The following is a 21424-nucleotide window of genomic DNA, read 5'->3' as shown; positions in this document are numbered from 1 at the left end:
CTGTCTTCACTTGCCAAATCAGTGTCAGTGAGATCCTTCCTTAGGCTCTTCTGCCATGCTCAAAGCTGATATTCTTTTCTCATGTTCAAATATTGGTGTGCCATATGATGGTCATGTGAAATTATCTTTCATAATTTCGTTGGGAAAAAAGTCAGTGTGATTTTTTTACTACTTAAAGCCCTATAGTCTGTCAGATAATCAATGGAAATGAGGGAGTAGATTTAGGGCCAGTGGAATTACAGTGCTGCAATCAGAAAGTTAAATTTTTGGGGTCTGGGTTCAAATCTTTACATCATTCATGTGACGAGCTGTTTTGTCCTTGACTTCATAGCATTAGGATTCATGTCTTTGAACACCACAGAAGAAACTGTGAACTGATAATTATTTGTATGACTTCATGTAACTTTAAAGATAAGATATTCTACATAGACACATAACTTGAAGAATATGTTAAGTTTATGTGCAAATATATATTTAAAAAATATTTGCAAAATATTGTTGCATAGTATTTGGAGATACTAAACCTTGTGTGTAATCGTAAAAATGCAAACTTTTCGATACACGAAATGACATTTTAAGATGTTAGGCCATTCTGATATGTTCTGTTAGGTTGAGATCCTAAATTTCATGTTAAAAAGTTGAATATCAGGAGGTATGGCTTATGTAAGTTCATGCATTAGAGAAATTATTTCTTTGAACATGAGTGCACACTTTAAGAAGGTAAAACTAAAAGCAAGAAAACTTGAATTAAGGAAATGAGCGATTTAGGTAATTACTGAGTTGTAATCATAACTTAGTATAATGATGTTTAGATTTGTTTGTTGTAAAGAGTAAAATTGGAATACATCTCTTGAATGTGCTCGGCATTAAAAAAAGTGCTCAACATTTCTGGGGCATAAAAGGAATAGAAACAATTTTATTCTTTGAGAAGGATTTAGTCCTGAAAAATATCTGCTTGTTTTTGGTTGTTTTGTTTGTTTGTTTTTGGTTTTGTTTTTTTATTATTGTTGTTTTTACTCTTATCATATGTGAGCATCCTCATTAAAATCTGCCCACCTGATTAAAAACAGGTATTTGGAGCATAAAGATCCATTTTCAATACATGCATTTTCCTTGCTTCTGTTGATAATTTTGTAACTACTTAAAATATGCAAAAACTGAAGAAAAAAAAAAACAAAAAACAATATAAAACATGATTTAATACTGCTGGAAGGACTTGTAATGAATTTTTTTTTTTCAAGAAAAACATGAAATATGCTACTTCACTTTTAACACATTCAGTGACTCGATCATCAGTAAGGGGAGGAAAAAACTATAGAAATCATTAAATTAAGAAGTAAATGACAGCTTCTGTCCTGTGAATGGTATCCAACTGACTCAAGTATTTGCAGAACTATGATCTTAAGAGCAGCCATTATCATGCAGCTCAGTATTATTTTCTGTTTTTGTTTTTGAATGAAACCACAGGCTGCTTGGAAAATGGAGAAGTCTTAATCAATTTTTATGCATAAAGTACTATGAAATGCATACAGGTTTTTTCCACTCATCATTGCCTTCTGTTTGGGTTATGTGTTTTAAATGCACTTCATGGAAATGGGCATTTCTGCTTTATTAAAACTGGCTTGTTTACCTCACAACTATTATTAAAGAAAGCTCTCTTTAATCTCAGATATGCAAGCCTTGTCCCTGTCTTTCTCATCCATGTCTGCTTTCTCTGTGATTAGTAATAAAAGTCAATCAAAAATGACATCTAAGATGAGGCTATTTTTTAAGGATGAAAAAGAGCAAAACAATAACAGATATTGATATGATTATGTGACTCAGAAAGTCTGTTAAATAAATTTCACTATTAGTGTCTTCTCTTTCCCTGACTCAAATTCCTGAACTCCTAAACTCCTCTTCTAATCCACCTGCCACGTGGTTGGCATTGTAAACATATCTATATGTCAGATCATCACTGAAATACCTTAATGCTGTCAGAAGTATGCATCAAGTTATATGTGACAGAAATCATGTCTTCCTACAGCTCTCAAGCTAGAGCAGAAGCTTTTGTGTAGTATTTCTATGCAAATAAATAATTGCAATAAATAATGCTAATGTTAAATATTTCTTATGTGATTTTTTAGATCACGCAGTATGCTAGGAGGTCTTTTAGTGAATCCACTTTAAAATAAAACAATTTCATTGTAAATAATATCAATTTTAGCCATCATATACAATTCTTCATATACAGTCATCGGCAGAGTTGTGAAATAAAGAAGCCTTGCCCAAGCTTTCTTTAATCTATCTTTCTTGTGTTTCATTGAAATTAGACTTCTATACACTGACACACGTTTAATAAGAATATTTCAATTTTTCTGGTGCATTTCCAGAGCTCTAGCATGCAGTGAAGGTTTTATAGTCAGTGTGCAGTGCAGCAGATGTCATTCCATTTGCCTAAGTCCTGCTGACATTTGGAGTTGTGGATTAATTGAGCTACCAAATGAAATTTAATTAAAATTAAATACAGACTTGGCCATTGTATCTGTTCATTTTTTACACTCTAGTGTGTACATTTGCAGTCAGCGCCATAGTTAATTTGTTTAATCAGGATGCTATGTGGTAGAAGCTGCACTTTGTTTTAAGCTAAAATCCTGACAGATGCCAAGTGGAGCATCGTTTCTATAATTTCACATGATACAAGTCATGTAAATGATGCTATTGATGTGCCTCAGAACAACCTAAAGTGCGCAAATTATTTGATTTGAGAAGTTTATATAAAAGAAAAAACTATATTAAAGATGTTTTGGGGGTAGTATTTTTTTAAGGTAAAAATTTTGGTTAAACTAATTTTTTAATTACTCTCTGATTTAGTTAGCATCAGGAAATATCTTCAAAGAGAAACAGTTACAAAGGTGTAATTGATCTCTTTCATAAAGTGCCACTGTCAAAATCAGTTTAGCCTTGAGATAGAACTGCAGTGAAAATGTCAACAGAAGGCATTAAGAAATGCCAATACTTGATGACAATAATTTTTTTTTTCTTAATACTTGAGAAGATATGGATGGGAGAAGCATGAGCTTTTTTTTAAATTCTCGCAGACCATATTAATAAGTAGAAAATACTACTTAAAGTAGAAGTAACTCTGGAGGGAATATTTATGGATCTGTCTTCATGTGTTTAATTTGGGTCCATCTGGAAACACTTAGTGCTGCTCCTTTGTATGTAGGTAGCTACTAATTCTAGATATTCTGACTCAATCTAAATTAGCTACCTAAAGCAGCTGAAGTAGAAGGTATGAATGCCTCTTCAAGCGTTAAAATAAAGATGCCATTCTGAATACTAGATAATAAACTTAGTGACACAATTTCTATGTGAAAACTGAGGCCATAAAGTCTCTCATTTATACTTCACTAAATGAACAGACTGAAAAAAAAAAATGCACCGTGTTTTTTCAACTTTGGTCTGTCAGTACTACAACAAATTCGTTAGGTGTAATGTGATTCCCTGAGACCAGTAAGAGCTGTACTCCTCTCTGAGGTACTGCCTAAGTGCAGGACCAACAAAACCTGGCTAAGTACCTTTGCAATGCAACTAGACCTTAGTTGCCTTGGAATATCCTTTGACAGCGCTCCTATGAACACAGGGATGGCATCCCAAAACAGGATAGTGATATCTTACTGCATTTGTCATCTCACAACAAAGAAATAATGCTTACAGAGTAATGACCAAGTGGGAGAGTCAAAGTGATGCTTCTCAGGATATTCACACGGAGGGAGAATCTTTATTTAAGAGGTAGTAAACAATTTTTCCTCCTTTTTCCATTCACATAGGGTGAAAACTTTTTGATTGGCTTTTTGTGTCCACGGCATTGCTTAACTTAACTGCACACTGCATGAAAAATTGTTTGGTGTTTTTAACCAGCTGCTGTTCTCTGCATTTGAGGCCTACCTGCTCGTTTGTTAGAAGGGGCAGTACACAATGGATTCCTCACCTCTAAAGCCTTGCTGCTTGAGGTTTTGTAGACTTTGTTCATGCCCTTCCCTGTACTTTCTTTTTCAGATAGAAGTAACGTTGCCTATTTTCATACTTTATTCAGAATTTCTATTTTATTTTTTTCAGTTGGATTAGACAGACGGGGGAACAAGAAATGTGTATGGTATTCAAAACAGAAGCAAGACATGGATTTCTACTCACTGCAGTGTACAGTGCTCCATATTTTCCTGTTAAGTCCAAATGCTCACTTCTCAATGCTGCTTTTTTTAATTTCTTTTTTTTTTTTTTTTTTTTTTAACTTCTACCTTCAACTTTCATTTTCCCTGGACAGCATAAAGACTTAATTTATCTTTCACACGTGGTAACAACCAGATTAAATTCCATTGTTTTATAGCTACTTAGGACTGAGATTTCCTTGTACATCTTCATGCATTTGTCTTTGTTGATTTTTATCAGCAATCTCAATGTTCACTAGTTCAGTGTGATCTTTCTTGCTGTTTCCACTATCAGTTCTTGGCTTTACCACTTGCAAATGGGTTCTGACATCAGCAAACTTTGTCATCTCATTGGTCCTTCAGCATTTTCTCATCATTTATGAATAAGTTAGAACAACATGGATCCTTGTTGACTTTCTCTGGAGTGCACCATGTGAACTGGTCATCTGTTTCCTATGTCTTATCCATGCCATGACCTTTCTTTTCTACCATTATTTCTTGGTTTATTTAAAAGACTTTCGTGAAAGAGTCAGCCCTGGCGAGGCCGCAGCTTGAAGACTTTGTTCAGTTATAGGCCCCTCACTACAAGAAAAACACTGACGCCCCGGAGAGTTTCCAGAGAAGAGATTGTTCAGTCTGGAGAAGAGGCTCAGGGGAGACTTTGTCTCTCTCTACAACTTCCTGAAGGGAGGTTGTGGTGAGTTGTGGTTCAGCCTCTTCTCCCATGTGACTAGCAATAGGAGCAGAGGGAATGGCCTCAAGTTATGCTAGGGGAGATTCAGGTTGCATGTTAGGAAATAATTCTTCTCCAAGAGAGTGGTCAGGTGCTGGGATGGGCTGCCCAGGGTGGTGGTGGAGTCACCATCCCTGGAGGTGTTCAAGGAATGTTTAGATTTTGTAGAGATGGACAAGGTTTTTTGGGAAATGTGGACAGTTGGACTAGATGATCCTAGAGGTCTTTTCCAACCTTAGTGATTCTATGATTCTATGATTCTTTTGCTTTGCCAGGAGCTTTCAGAAACCCAAGCAGACTATTTGAACAGATCACTTTTACAGACCTCACTGCCAATACATTTGTGCATTTACAAGGATGGCTTGACTTGTACCTATTATAGAAATGTATCTATCACTACACAAACGTTCTTCTGTGTTTTAGTGTCTGCTTAACTTGCCTGATCACTCTTGAGGTTTTACTGTTTGCAGATGCTAAAGAATGGGTTTTCCACATTTGGTTCCTTAGTTGTTGATGTAGTTTTAAGCCAGTAGAATTAGCGGCTCAAGTATTACTTTCCTGATTTCCTTGAAATATGTAAGACACATGCCACTTGGTCCTGTCAGCCTCCTACTTTTTTTTTTTTTTTTTTTTCTCTCTCTCTCTGTTTATCCCACTAGGCCTTCAACTGCTATTTGATGTGGCACACAATTTTGTCTCTTCCAGTGTATAGAATTTTTGATCTTCGCATATGGCAGACCCATAGTGGTGCTGAAGTTGAACACAACTTTTTAAATTGAGGCACAGTTTCACAGTGTTTTGGGGTTGAATGTTGAATCTGAGTGCATTAAGGCTGCCATCACTGAGTAAATTTTTGGCAATAACATTTCAAATCAAGTCTGTTGTAGCCTCAAAACCAAGTCAAAGGTTGTTTCTTCCCTCATGGACCACTAACCAGACTGCTCCATCAATCAAATGCTGACAAAGTCTACAAATCTAGTCATATCGTCAGGTCACAAAGTGATATTTTTTCAATCCACAATATGAGTGAGTAACCCAAGTCTCCATTAGTGTTGCATCCTTGCTGTGTGATCTCCCTCAGTGTATTGCAGGCAGTGTCACTAGTTCTGGTCAGGCAGGCTGTAATATCATTCCAGTGTTATGTATTTCCCATTTAGGTCTCGAATTTCAATCTCTAGAGGATCTATCTTTCTTCATCCAGCTGCAGCTGACATCAAATGTGTTTGGCTTCTATAAATAGTCTGCGCCAGTATCCCAGCTAACCTGGACTCTCAGCATCCTGCTGAAACTGTGTAGCTGCAGCATTTGTAAGACTATATTTCTTTTGGAGCTTTATCATGTATAATATCACTTTCTTCCTCACAGTTGTAATCAGTTTGACTTCTTGCTTGTATTTCCAACTTACCACTCACCTATAGCGAGGAACATGGCAATTTGCAGACAAGAACAAACAATGTTTCTGAAGGTGTGTTCCTGGTCTTGGCTCTTACAATCAAAGTATCTTACAAATATGTAAGTATTAAAAGTATTTCTAAAAGCATTTAAAGGACTTGCTTGAGGTTTTCCTACCTATATGGTGAAAAAGTGATTAACCAAGGATGATACACACTACTGCTGCTATTAAAATGCTACTGACGTGCATTTTAATACAGTAAGATTTAAGAACTAGGAAGGTAGTTAGTTGGAATGAAAGAGAATAATGAGAAAGTAACTGAGAGAGAATGGAGAAATAAAAACTCATTTCATCAGGTTTAGGAGATCCAGAAGCCCATTTATTTGGAAGGTACCTTTGAGTCAGAAAAATTCAGTGTCTGTGGAGGAAACTGGCACCAGGACTAGTGGGCATGTCACTGCATGAGAAAGCCCTGTTACTGTGAGCCGTATACTTTATTTGTTCTTTCTTTTTAACATCCTTATTAATGACATTGATGAGGGAATTGAGTGCACTCTCAATTTTTTTGCTGATGATACCAAGCTGAGTGGTGCGGTTGATACGGAGGAAGGAAGGGATGCCATTCAGAGGGACCTCGACAGGCTGGAAAGCTGGGATCAGGTGAACCTAATGAGGTTCAACACAGCAAAGTGCAAGGTTTTGCACTTGGGCCAGAAGAACCCCAGGCACCTGTACAGGCTGGGAGGAATGGTCCTTGAGAGCAGCTCGGCAGAGAAGGACCTGGGGGTTCTGATGGACGAGAGACTTAACATGAGCCAGCACTGCGCTCTGGCAGCTCGGAAAGCAAATGGGATCCTGGGCTACATCAGGAGAGGGGTGATAAGCAGGGATAGTAGATTGTCCCTCTCTACTCAGCTCTTGTGAGGCCCCATCTGGAGTACTGTGTCCAGGTGTGGAGCCCTCAGTACAAGAAAGACATAGAGATTTTGGAAAGGGTCCAGAGGAGGGCCATGAAGATGATCAGGGGGCTGGAGAGGACAGGCTGAAGGAGTTAGTCATGTTCAGCCTGGAAAAGAGAAGGCTGCGGGGTGACCTCATTGCAGCCTTTCAATACCTGAAGGGAACCTACATCCAGGAGGGGAGTAAACTCTTTGAAAGGGCTGACAATAGCAGGACTAGGGGAAATGGATCCAAGTTGAAGGAGGGAAGTTTAGGTTGGATGTTAGGGGGAAGTTCTTTACTAGGAGAGTGGTTAGGCCCTGGAACAGGCTGCCCAGGGAGGTTGTGGATGCCCCGTCCTTGGAGGTGTTCAAGGCCAGGTTAGACAGGTTCCTGGGCAACCTGATCTAGTAAATGTGTATGTTTGGTGGCCCTGCTAGGCAGGGGGTTGGAACTACATGATCCTTGATGTCCCTTCCAACCCGGGTCATTCTGTGATTCTGTGATTCTGTGAAAAGAATGATAAAGTGCAGTTATAAGTGACATTATGTCATGAGTAGATAAGTCTCAGTGGGTGTCCATGAAGGTAACAGGATGGTGTGTTTCAAATAGGGTGAGATTTCTTATGGAGAACAGGAAGATTTTGAACTTAGATTCCAAGATAAGAGCATGACATTCACAAGGAGTACACAAAGGATTGGAGCAGAGACAGAAGAAATGAATATAGGAAACAGGTGTTTTTGGAGGCAGTGGCCTAAACTGAGTGTGAGGAGTGAGAGGAAGTGTATTGAGGGTAATAAAATTTTAAATTAAATATGCAACTGTGAAAGAAAGGAGATATGAAGAGACAAGACTTCTCAGGTACAGGCTGAAGATAGAGTAGCAAAGTATTCTAGTAGTCAAAAAAGCATAGACAGTTGTGGCAGCAGAGGAAGAAAAAACAGCAGAGAAGAGTAAGCAGACCACAGAGCTGAAGATGAGAATAGGAGCAACACAGTGGATATATTTAGGTGTGTTATACAACCAAAGAGATGCAAGAATACATAACAGGAATACTTCAGACCACCATGGCAAAAGGTCACTATTACAGCACTTTTTACATCATTGAAGGTCAATCTGAATTTAGGGGGATGCTTCTTTCTGGGCATACAGAGAGTGTTTCTTTCAAAACACTTTTTTGTCTACCTTAATTTCAGTAAGGCTTTTGATACTGTCCCCCATGACATCCTTATAACAAAGCTGAGGAAGTATAGGATTGATGAGTGGACAGTGAAGTGGGTCAAGAACTGGCTGACTGGCAGAGTGCAGAGGGTTGTCATTGGCAGTGCTGTGTCTGGCTGGAGGCCTGTAACTAGCGGCTTAGTTTCATTCAGTTTCATTATTTGGTTGGGTTCTTTTAGGATGAGAACTGATCTCTCACTGAAAGTTTCCAAATACAAAACATGTTTAAACAAGCTTTACATGTTTCACCTCAAAGCCAAATTAATTTTACTACCTGCTCTTGATGTTTACAACTTCAGTATATAACCATTACTCAATGCAGCAGAGCCTCCCTGTTCTGTCTTTATGCTAGTTCACCGTGCGGCGGGAAATGCACAGATGCACTTTTGCAGTGAGAACTGGAAACTATGATAATGTGAGACAAAAAACGTCCAATTAGAAATTAATAATCTGCATGTATTATACCCCTTTGTCTATATGATAGAAACTCTAATACCTCTGACATTTGCTGTAGAAATTGCTCTGTGGGGTTCTCTGCTTCACATAATTTGGACTTGCCCCAAGATTATTTAATTATGGAAAAGAAATTTGTGCGGTCATTGAAACATTGTTGGAGATTTCAAGTGGAACCAACATATGCTAAACCTATATAAATTATTAAGTAGGATTTAACTTATACTCTTTCCTTTTTAACATTGTGGATGTCCATGTGTGCCTAGCCTAGAGGATGCAGTCAGAGCAATAATGCCCATTTTGCAGTAGCTGCTGTGTAAAGCAGACTAATTCTAATAGGCTTGTTTTAAAGACAGTAGATTATCAAACAAAAAAGAAAAAAAAAAATGGAGATTTCAGAGCAATCTCTTAAAAGTATGGCATTGAACTGGTAGTCTATATGTGAGATAGGCTGCTAAGGATATATACTCGTGTCAATAAAATTTGTCAGGTGAATACTCTATAAACATTTTTCCACAGTGTTATTCGGATTGTGCTGCTGGGCATTAGTTTTCAGAACTGTTTTCATCAGTCTTGAGATCTGCTACCACACTATGTTTTATTTTCTGTTTTTTTTTTTGTTTGTTTTGTTTTTCTTGTTCTTTACCACAACGTTATGTAATTCATAAATTATCCTGGGAAACTGAAAGGCTTTTGTTTTCTCTCTAATAAGTGTTTTACTTTGGTGACCTCTGATCATTAGGCTGAATATTTCAGAGAAGAAGAGAATGAGACTCTGTGAGAAATGCCATTCTTTGAAGCCTTTGATGAAGAGATGCTTCATAGAGTCAGTGTGACACACAGCATGGGTGTAATCCTTGACTACAGGCCGACTTTGAACCATCATGTGCCAGCTGTGGTCAACTCTGCATTTTTTTTAAGGGTGCTTTAGGGATGGACTTTTTAATGATGTAAAGACTATTGCAGAACTGCAGACCTCCTTATACCCCATCTAGTAGCCATAAGGCATGGCTTTATAATAATACAGCTGCATTATCACTGCAAGTGCTGTAAACTGTACCGATGACTGGGTATGGGCAAAGGCAATCAGTAGGTTTACAGTAAAAAGAAAACTTTTTTGATATCTAGGATACCCACATAATTCTGGCTGTGCAGCCTGTTTGAAATAAAGTTGAGTTCTGAAAAACAGTCGTGACAGTAACAAGTATTGACAGTTTGAGTCAGATCCCACAAAGACATGAATTTGTCTAGAGATAATGTTAACTTACAGTTGTTGTTTTATCCTGCTTTTGTTTGTCTGATAGTTTTCAGATATGCAGTAGTCACATTTTCCTGCTACTTTAAAACTTTCTTTGATGGAAAATTAAAATGATTTTTCTTCATTTTGGTAGGATGAACTATTTCAAGACTTGAGAAACAATTCTTAGATTAAATACTGTTATACTACCTCAGCCAGGGCTTGTGTCAAGATCAAATGATTTCCTTTGTCCCTTATTTACTTTAAGTGATGTCTTCTGCAGGTTGAGGTGGAAACAAAAACGGACTTGTCTTCAACTCTTTTCCTTTAGGAAGCTGTTTTAACTGATTGAACTTCTGGTTCATAAAGTTTTCACATGTAACATCCTGTAGGCTTTAATGATCCTCTGACAGCAATGGAAAAAAATGATGGAGGAAGCATGGGGTAATCTGTGTTCATGTTAAAGCACTGACAAAGAATGATTTCTTGATATTTGCCTTTTGATTTTTGGACTGCCTAGGTATCTTTCTCCAAGCACCTCTATGGTACAGACTGCAAAAATAGTATATGGATAATTTAAATGAGGTACCATAGGTACTAGAAACTTAAGCAGTCTGGAGTTCCCCGCAGGCTAATTTTCCTTTCTGAAACAGAGTAAATTAGCCTGCAAGAAGCTTGTGTTCCTCAAAGTACAGTGCGTCTGGTATCCAAGCTAGTTCATAAAATAAATAGGTTTGGAAATTTGCTATTCTTTGCAGTCTGCCATCTGGACAGATGTTTATTATGTGGCTATGTGGCTCGAACAGAACTGAAAGAGTTAAAAATCACCAAGTACTCTGCACAGTAGTAATTTTAGAAACACTTCAAACGGGCAAAATAAAATGTAGGTAGACATAAATTTAATTTCCCCCTTGAATCTATAGATTTATTAATCACTATAAATCTTATTTCTGTGTTTATGTATTAGCCTTAAAATAAATGTCTATTTCACTCTAAATCCATTGTTTAATACAAACATTTACAATTACTGACATTCTTATGCTGGTGTTTTGGTAGGTCTTGGTATTATACTTATGCTGGAATTACTTTTATTTTCAAATGGCTTATTTTGCCAAACTTTCACTTACTGAAAAGTTAAGTGGTAGCAAAAAAAAGAAAAACAAAACAAAACAAAACAAAAAAAAACCCTGTATCCGCAAGTATTAGCTATCAATATACTAAATTTTATTTAAAATGTTTGTAAAACAAAAGATGCACTGAAGATGCGCATTTTTATTTATTTATTTATTTATTTATTTATTTATTTTAAGTTAAGAGTAAAGCTGCAATGTAGATCATAGAAACTAGGGTTTCTCACAGTGATTTCATTTCATAAGGAATATCTTGATTTTCCACCTCTATACGACTTCCAAAAACCTGTTTTGAATTACTCTCTATCATTTCCTCTGAAATATCTTTTTGAAAATGTCCACTGGTATGGAAAAGTGTGAATTCATCTATGTACTCAACTGTGGAAACTTTGCTATGATTGTGACATAAGTAAAGCAGAGATTAGTACAATCACTTGCCTCCTCAAAATTATTTTGCCAATCCCATTGGATTTTTGTTGTTGCTGTTTCTAGAAGTGAAACTCTTTTGATGATATGAAGTACACAGCCTTGAGAAACTTCTGATCTGAAATTAAGACATCCAAAACTATTTTAGAAAGATTTTGAACCTCTCTAACTCGGCAGCTACGGAGACTTGCTGTATTTCTGAGCTATAACAAGGAGATTTTTGTAAAATGTTCTTCTTAGTGGAACTTGTTTTATATAAGAAACATACTTAAAAAGCTAATTTCTTTTCTCCTTTCTGCACTGCAATCCACAAAGTGTGATTAATAATAGATTTAAATTTGCTAAGTGCATTTACTCCTTTGTGCCATCATAAAGAGAATCTATTACTGCAAAATTGAGGCTTAGTTCCAAATTGCGCCATTATGAAGTTTTCTTCCAGCAATGTTTTGTCTCTAATACACTTCCCTCATTGTAATTCTATTGCAAACCTGATGTCTAGCATCAAGTCTCACAATAATTATTTTAAATTGCTACTAGGAACAGTAGTCCTGGTGGGATATATTACTACCATTCTAACAAGATGAATTTCAATGCACTTGTAACTATATTATAGTGTATTATGAAAGAAAGAAAATCTTTGAGTTGTAGGTAGGCAAGCAGATGCAGAATACTGAAAAAGGATTTTTATCACCTTCTTTGCACCTTATGTGGCACTTTTACATTATTAATTTAAATTAGTAGTAATAATGTATTAATATGTGTTGTGATCTATCACTATAGTACTTATCAGTAAAACTAAGAAGCAGAATAGGGTGGAGCTTTATAACTGGAATTGTTGTTTTGATTAAATATTCTACCAGATTTAAAGCTTGGAATGTGCCTGAATGTGAGCTAATGCTGAGGTAAAAACTAAAAAGGGAAGTAAACCAAATGAGTGTGCTGTTAATGTTGATTTCAAAATAACAGAGCTGCACCTTTGCCATGAAGTTCTGCATGCCTGCTTCTTAATCAGGTAGCAGATTAACTCCTGAATTCATCCCACTTAGCCTAGGAATTTAAAAGCAAATCTTTGCAATTGCTTTAAGATGAGAAGAGCCCAGCTGATGTAATAAATGTATGAATACACTGAAGCACTGTTTGTAGATTTATTATGTTGTGCAGTTCTAGCACTACGTGCTTGTCCTGTAATTAAATGATAATCTGCAATGATTTTCACATCAAAATTCAGCATTGCTCTGAAGTTATAAACAGATAAGTCTGTCATATCTCAATCAAAAATGAACCTTTACATAGTGGTACTCGGAAACAGATAAAATTGGTAGCTTCTCCACCTTTACATTTAGGAAGTTCAGAACTGAAAGTTAAGCAAGACTGAAATAATATTCCTGGGCAAACAGGAGACTGGGGCAAACTTTTGCATCACACTATCTTAGAAAAGCAGCAGGGTGTCTGTTATTAGCTCATGTGTGCAAGTTATTAGCAACACCAAAAATCTGGAAGGATGCATAATAACAGGCAACAGGGGAGCATGTGCCATGATTTGATTTTCCTAGTGACCCCCTCAAGAGGAGACACTCTGCAATACAGAGTGTCGTGGAAAATCAGCAGTAGCTCATCACTTTTTAGCTTGAACTGGGTGAGTTTCACATTCTCAGTGTGACAGTGGTGCCTGAGTGGAAGGAAGTGTGTTATCTGTATAAATTTTTATGTCTATATATTCAGTTTAAGGGTTTTTGCATCACTTGTGGTATTAGCCTACGTCATGTCACCCTTGGATACAGCTATATAAGTAGCATCATACATTCTTCTTTTGGGAAAGAAAATATATTTGTGATGGAAAGAATTATTTGAAACAGATACAACATTGTATCTATTGATCTATTTCCTTCAACCATTCACATACATCTTCACAAATGTTCTGTAATAGCTTCCTCTTCTCCCTCCTATTTCTGACTTCTAATCTTTTCTGTGAATTCTGGTAAAAATCTAGAGCCCAGAAGCATACGTTGAAGTTGTTTCTCTCTGCATGAAACATAGAAAAAAAGAGTGTAGTATTCTGCCAGATAATTTTCAAAGCACTACTGATTTAATACATTATTTTTAAGAACGGAAGGTTATTTTTTATACTCCATAGGATAGAATCTCATATTTCCTCTGTTACTTCAATTCACTGAATCTTACACTCCCACGAGTGTCTGATGTACAACACTCTTGGGTTTGTATTTTTGTTTTTGCATTCCTATCCATATAAGCTCATAGTTGCATTGCCCAAGTTATTTATATGCTTCCAAGAAGTTGTACAAGGAGGCTGTAACTTAAATGCATATCTTCTAGTGTTCACAATATATTAAGACTGAAAAAGATACATAAGCAAAATGTTTGGTACTGTCTAAAGTGGCCACATTTTCACATTCAGCCTCTGTCAGTTGACTGATGTGGCAAAGGCACTGCAGACTTAGACTTATCGTTCGATAAATTTGATTAGAAGAGAGCTCAGAAACCAAAACTGGTGGCCTCTCACCCACTGCAACGTTGCGCTAAGAAGGTGAAGTAAGCATTTGTACTGGATCAAGGCTAAAGTACTTGACACCTTGCAAAGCGGATGCTGGAAACCAAGAAATGAATTACTGATCACTACATCATTGCTATTGCAGCTACCCCTTTAAAAATAAATATGCTGTTTTGCTTTTATGCATTGCCAGCTTGGTATGCAGGAGGGAATTCTGTTTGTTAAAAAATACCTTCAGAATGAGAATAAATGACTGTCACAAGCGTGCATCGTGCAGCTTCACTAGTATGCCTCAGTCCATTGTAAAGGTATAGCTTTTCAATAGATTTGACAGTAGTTCAATATTCATATTAATCTTATCTTTTTATCTGCTTGAACTCTTACTAGAAGCATTAGAAATGACTTTTGACAAAAACTTATTATGTATGGCTCTTCTAAAAGTTCTTCAATAATAATGACTTTCACCTACTTTGCTATAAATCAAATGAGTTACCAGTAGAATGGTTTGTTTCCCCCCAGCTTACCCCTCATGCCATTAATAACATTAATTCAGCTACCATCCATTTTGTATGGGAATTTTATTTATTTATTTATTTCCAGTTGAAAGTGCTCATATCAGTCCACAAAGACCAGGGGCTGGAATAGTATCACATTGCCTTGAACAGTTCTTTCAGTACTAAAGGACCTCCATCATCTGAAGTTATTTTGCTAAGTCTGTAAGAAACATTTAGATGAATGGATCCCATTCAAATTAAGGACTGTACAGTGTTGTTTTACTTAAATTAATCTTATCGTATGGTGGTTAGTATACAGATTTCTATTTTCAGATATGTTGCACAACTGACGTTTTTAAAATTTTGTCTGGAATCAGAATAAGATGTATATGGGGTGCCTGTCAGTTTGCTGCCAGGTAAAAGTCAAACGTTGAATCTTAAATATTTTCTGATAAATAAAAGACACTTATTAATGCTAGGAAAGGTGTAGTCCACAGCACATTTCTTAATCCAGCAGAGGCTGTTGCAGAGAGAAAAACAGAATTTCATCCCAGGCCCTCTGAGTGTTAATAAAGTAAAACCGAAGATGCATAGTGATACTAAAAGCACTCTTAAGTGCTAAATAAAAAATTCTGTCAGAGTGATCCCGTAACTTCACCTCTTGGGACTGATCACATCCTTCGGCTTGAAATATGAAGTGAACCTTAATGAGACGTTGAAATTAGCTTGGAAATTTTTAGTAATTCTCCTTTGAACTTAGGAAAAGATTAATTCATTTGCTGGTTCAAGAAGTAAGGCAAGAATATGTTCTGTTGAAATATTTTAATAGTACTTAACTTGCCAACACTAGATGGCAAGAGACATATTCTATTTAATGTTAAGAAAATACTATGTGAATTTACCAATATGTGTATCAACTGTAGCTTTCAAGGGTGTTGGATGGATTATTGTCCAGAGCTAAATAAATTTGAATTCTGCAGAGCTGAAATGTTGAAAATTAGCTGCATGATGTATGAACCCAAATAATAATGTTCCTGACGTAGGAAAAAGTGATGGAAATTAAACATCTAGTTATGCACAGTGTGTCTGCACAATGTGCTGCATGCACCGCATGTGTTAGAATTTCTTCTCAGTTCTTTTTTTAATCTTTTATTCATAGCATTGCAGGTGATGAAAAATTTATGCCTTGAGTCTGGCATTGAAATTAAATGCAAAATGAAAACAGAAGCAGTTTATACTGACAGCTTAAATATCTTTATCTAGCATACGGTTGCACTATAAAAATCACTGGGTGACTTTTAAAATCTCCCACGTGCAAAAATGCAAACATTGCACAATAAAGGATAAAGTTAGGACTCTTGGTATATTAACTGAAAAGTTTCCTTCATTATTATTCACTTCTAATTTCTCAGAATTGTTTCAGAATGTCAGGTGCGTGTGAATACAGATTCCCACACAGTGCAGATAGTGACACTGTTACACGACATTCAGAAAGCAAATGATTTTTGTATTACTTTTTCTGAAGAAGATTTCTATACTTGCCCTTCTTTAAATTGAATAAGAGATAATCAATTCATCTTCTACTTCCATATTGCTGGAGTAAAAGGTTAATTATTCTGATGAATCGGTTCCTGAATTCCCATGGTCATAGTGCATGTTTTCTATAATAACAGCAGATTTGCTAAGAAATGTACATATGTTTTTTAGAAGGAACAATCCATATCACATCATTCTTATGAAATAGTTTATTAAACAAGACATTTTTGTTTGAGCAAAATTAGCCGTGAATAGTCATGTGGACTGTTTCTAAGATGCTGGTGGGGGTTCAGGCAATTCAGTTGCTTTTTGTGTTGTTTATATCTGCAGCAATTTTTTGTTGTTGTTACTTCTACTGTTTAGGTAATGCTAGGTCAATAATTATATTTTTTAAACTGAAATTAGTAACAAGAAAATAATTGCTATGAACTTTTATGAGCGCCTCATGAAACTGATATACTAAGAAGAACAGAGATTTTAACATTCCAGTAACTAAAATGTGAAGAAGTCTATTTGTAGTCACATAGATTACTAACAGTAAACTACCAATTGCATTTTCACATGTAGAAGTCTGTTCTACAGGGCTTAGCAGTTTCTGATTTGTTTCTGATTTGTGACTTTTTACAATGCTTTATATAAATGTTAGTGTGTATAATTATGCAGATAATTTTATACAATATTAATTGTGCTAAGAGTGTACTGAACGTCTGTTTAATTCAGTAATTCATTTGCATTTTAATGATTCTAACAGCATAAGGTTACAGAGTAAAATTGAAACATCTCGATGACTGTTACTGTAGTGTGAAGTGTTTGAAGCCCTTATTTTCTGCTCTTAAATCTATTAAATATATCATTAGCACAATTCAAATTTAAAGAAGAACAAATAGTGGCTTACCAAAATCAGCTACAATATATCTTAATGTCCGTTGTATAAGAAAGGATTTCTAAAGCATTTTGGAATTTGATATCTATTGCTTTTGATTGTTGATTTTAACATGTTCACTATAAGCATTCAGCGTTTGAGAAGATAATTCTGGTAGCAATAGCAGACCGAGTATATCAAATGCACTTGAGGAAAAACATTGAAATACCTTTTCAGTAGAAGACTGAATGTGAGAAACAAATTCTTTTTTTTATTTTTTAATCAGATCTTCTAAAGGCATAAGATACCGTCTAGGTGATTTTTTTATTTTTATTTTTATTTTTATTCTATGGGAATGAATGTGCTCACTTCCACAAATGAAGGCAATAACATATTTTGTTGATCTGTATCAATAGATTGTAAGTTAGCTATGTAACATTTCTCTCATTTCTTTTATCATATACAGATTTAATATCAGCATGAATAAATCTAAATTGTTTGCTTCTTTCTTCCTAATTCCTGAAGCAATGTAAAAGCCTAGAGAGGTTTGAAGTGACAGGATTACAAGCAGTCTTTTGCATACATGGCCTTTAGGGATGAGCGGCTACCTTGCATCTAATAAACAAGAAAGTGAATTCGTTGAATAATGAATTAAGTGGCATAAGTTGTGATAACAAGGAGCAAATGTAACTTCAGACGAATGGTATTTGCTTTGTGTGGGGTTATCTGAGAGGGCTGATGCTTCGCCAAGGGATATCGAAAAAAAGGCTCATTATATTAAGATGTTCTTTCACAGAACTCAGCCAAAATGATCTTGCAATTTTTTCGTTTGCTGAGCTCCTTTGTGTGCTTCTTTCAAACCAACTGTCTCCACCAGGGGGATAACTGGGATTCTTTTAGGCCACCGAGTTTTGTTTATAATGAAAATTCCTGGTGAGTTTTAGATGGGTCACTCAACAATTAAATAGAGATGTCTAATTGGTTGATCCATATTAGGGTCAGCAGCTGGTTACAGAATAAAAGCTCACAGTGCCCCACTTGCACAGTTCTGAACCAAATTAAATTATTAATCTACTCTTTGCTTCAGTGTAGCTTCACAGGGATCCCTAACCTGCCATACCGAATAAAGCAGAACTACTACTTTACATTTTCATTATGATGAATTATATTTTAAATTGCAAATACATTCCTGTTTAGTTCACATGGAATATCACATTTGATATCTTGAATTTATTCAGACAGTTAGTGTTTATGTTTATTTTGTTAATTCTAGTTATTAAATGGACATGGGGAGTCATAGGCATACAGTTACCGTAAATTAAGTATTGAAACGGCCAGAATATAAAAGATTGAAAGAACTGAAAGGAAAATATTCAGATTTTTTTCTTCAACTGATATTTTTAAAATTGAGAAGGATTTTGTGTGTTGAAATGTTCTACAAGTTAATTCACAATTAAACACAATTATCTTCGTAGTGGCAATGAGGAATCAGTTCTCTTGCATTTTCTATCTTTATATGTTTATTGCAATTCTGTGTTATTTAATTAGTTAAAGCTCATATGCATAATGTATTAGAGTACTCTTTCAGCAAATTATTACTGTATGAAGACAGCTGTATGTTCTCAAACAAAACTTGCTTTTTTTTTTTTTTTTTTTAGCAATTATACATCCTAATTCCTAAAAAGAAACGGCTGATGAATCAGACGCTGTGTTATTGTTCATTCTAGGCCGGAGAGGACGATTATAATTTGAACTATACTTTGTGAAATAATGGCAGGAAATATTCCGACACATACTTCTTCATTGTTTTTAATTAAGTTTTGAAGATTCATAGTGCTAGTATCCAGCTGATTAAGTAGACTTGGTGTTAGATCCTGTTGCTTTTAAAAGTATACCTATTGATATGTACTGTCTTTAGGAATACTGATGCAGGCCTTTTTTGAAATTTCAACAGAATGTCATATTAATGTCATTTTAAATAGAACATATCACTCACTGAGAAAGGGGCCTGCAAAGAAAATAAGCAACCGAATTGTTAATTAAACTATATCTTGAACTTTGGTCAGCTATTCCAAGTATTGCTTATGGAGACTTACAATGACAGCTGTTTCTATTGATGACATCCTATGAACTGGGTTCCTTCTATTGTGTCAATATGTTAATTTTCTAGCACTGCAGTGGTCACTACAGTAATACAGTACTGCAATCTACACCTAATCATGTAGTGATAGCCATTTTTATGCAGTGTATCACAAAACAATAAACTTCCTATTCAGCTCATGAATTACACGTTTAAAGCTCACTTTATGTTGAGGAGATTGGCTTTGGTCTTGTTTCATTCAAGGTGATATTGGTCAAGTCAGTTAAGCCCAAAGAAAAATTGTGACCAGGTGAAATGGGTAGTAAGTTTGCTGTCAGATGTAGTACAAAGTAAAGAGGCATCAAAATGTCAAGTATTCATATATTTTCTTCAGTTCTTAGTATATTAGCAGTATGAATTTAGAAGAAGAAAGAAAATTTCTGTTAAAACTGAGGTTGCTGCCAAAAAGAAATTAGAGTATGTTAAAAGAATAGGATAGACAATAAAGAACTGTCATTACAGAAGCTTTTTTTCATTTTGAGTGTTATTTCCTGTGGTGGATACCCCTTTGACAATGAATGCAGCAGACCAGAGAGAGCTTAGAAAGAGTGGTGCAAAGCTAGGAAGTTCTTAACTGTACCTGAAAATACGTCATCAGACTTAAAATAGGTGTGAACTACTAACTAATGTACTGTGGGTATACCCATGTGAGTTATTTTTCAATGATCTTGGGAATGCAGATAGGTCCCAGTCAACTAGAACATGACAAATGTTGTCCCAGTTTTCAAGAAGGGCAAGAAAGAAGATCGTGGTAATTACAGTCCCATCAGTCCCACTTCAGTGCCTGACAAAATTTTGGAGATTATTCTGGGAGTTATTGAAAAACACCAGAAAGTGCAGTCACTAGTCACAGCTAACAGTAGTTAATGAGGACAAAGTCCTGTTTCTGAAAGAAATTTAATAATCTCCTTTTGTGTCAAGGTTATCCATCTAGTTGACCCAAGGAAGCCAGGAGATCATCATAGTATCATGCGAGTTGGAAGGGACCTTAGAGATCATCGAGTCCAACTCCTGGGATTCGAGCCCTCTAGTGTAGCAGAGCGGCAGTTTTACCCCTTGCGCCACAAGGGGGAATCGAACCCGGGCCCTCTGGTGTTGCAAGCGGCGGTTCTAACACCGTGCGCCACCGGGGGCACACAAGATGTGATCTGTTTGGATGTCAGCAAAGCATATTTCTGGATAAAATGTCCAGCGTACAGCTAGACAAATAGTATGTAATCTAATGTGCAAATAACTGGCTGTCAGGGTGTGCTCAAAGCAGGTGGCAAGTTACATTCTGCATCTGGGACAGGGCACATCTGGACATATGCACAGACTGGGGGACAAGAGATGGAGAACATCCTAACCCTAACCCTAACCCTGGCCCTAACCCTAACCCTGCAGAAAGGGACTGGGGGGATTTGGGCTGCTGGCAAGTTGAACGAGAGGCAGCACTGTGTCTTGGAGCCCAAAGAGCCAACTGTACCCTGAGGTGCAGCAGGCCTGGTGCTGTGTGGCCAACCTGCATGCAGTGCTGGAGGTGACTGCCACAGTGCATGCAAGTTGGCTGCCACAGTGAAGGAAGGGCATCAGGTTCTTAGAGAGCATCCAAAGGAGATCTAAGAAGGTGGTGAAGGGTTTAGTGGTGAAGATGTGTGAGGAGTGGTTGAGGCCTCTTGGTGTGGGCACAGCCCCAGTGCCAGAGTTCAAGGAGAGCTTGGACACCATGCTCCAACACAGGTTTGGATTATGAGAAGTCCTTTGTGGAGCCAGGGGATGGACTCAATGATCCTTGAGAATTCCTTCCAATCGGGATCAGTCTACCTGGAGCTTCGGTGCTTGCTGTTAGAGTAGGACACCAAGGAAGAAGAAGGAAGGCAAATTCATAACTGATACAAAATATAATAGCCTCAAAGTAATTGCTACACTGTGATTTTAGTCAAGATAGGTCTTGCAAGAATTTAAAGATTTTTATTTCAGAACTGTTCATTTTGATTGGTAGTGATAAATAAGCAAGGCACAAATCAGACAGATAAAAAGTGGCCCTGTGCTATCCCCTGAGTAGTAATGATTGGAATGAATATTTTGTGGAAGATGGTAATATGCTCGTTTTCATGTACTTCCCTTCCAGATTTTCCCTTTCAAATGTTTAAAAAATAAAAAAAGTTTTTTCAAAATTCTT

General features: G+C 36.5%; 1 protein-coding gene across 5 annotated transcripts in view; it reads left to right on the top strand.

Annotated features, from left to right (window-relative positions):
- KIAA0825 (KIAA0825 ortholog) overlaps window positions 1-21424 on the top strand; it is a 225993-nt gene that overhangs the window by 167341 nt on the left and 37228 nt on the right. The window lies entirely within an intron of this gene.

Source organism: Excalfactoria chinensis, chromosome Z (genome assembly GCF_039878825.1).
Source record: "Excalfactoria chinensis isolate bCotChi1 chromosome Z, bCotChi1.hap2, whole genome shotgun sequence".
Classification (NCBI taxonomy): domain Eukaryota; kingdom Metazoa; phylum Chordata; class Aves; order Galliformes; family Phasianidae; genus Excalfactoria; species Excalfactoria chinensis.
This window is presented reverse-complemented; position numbering and strand designations above follow the sequence as displayed.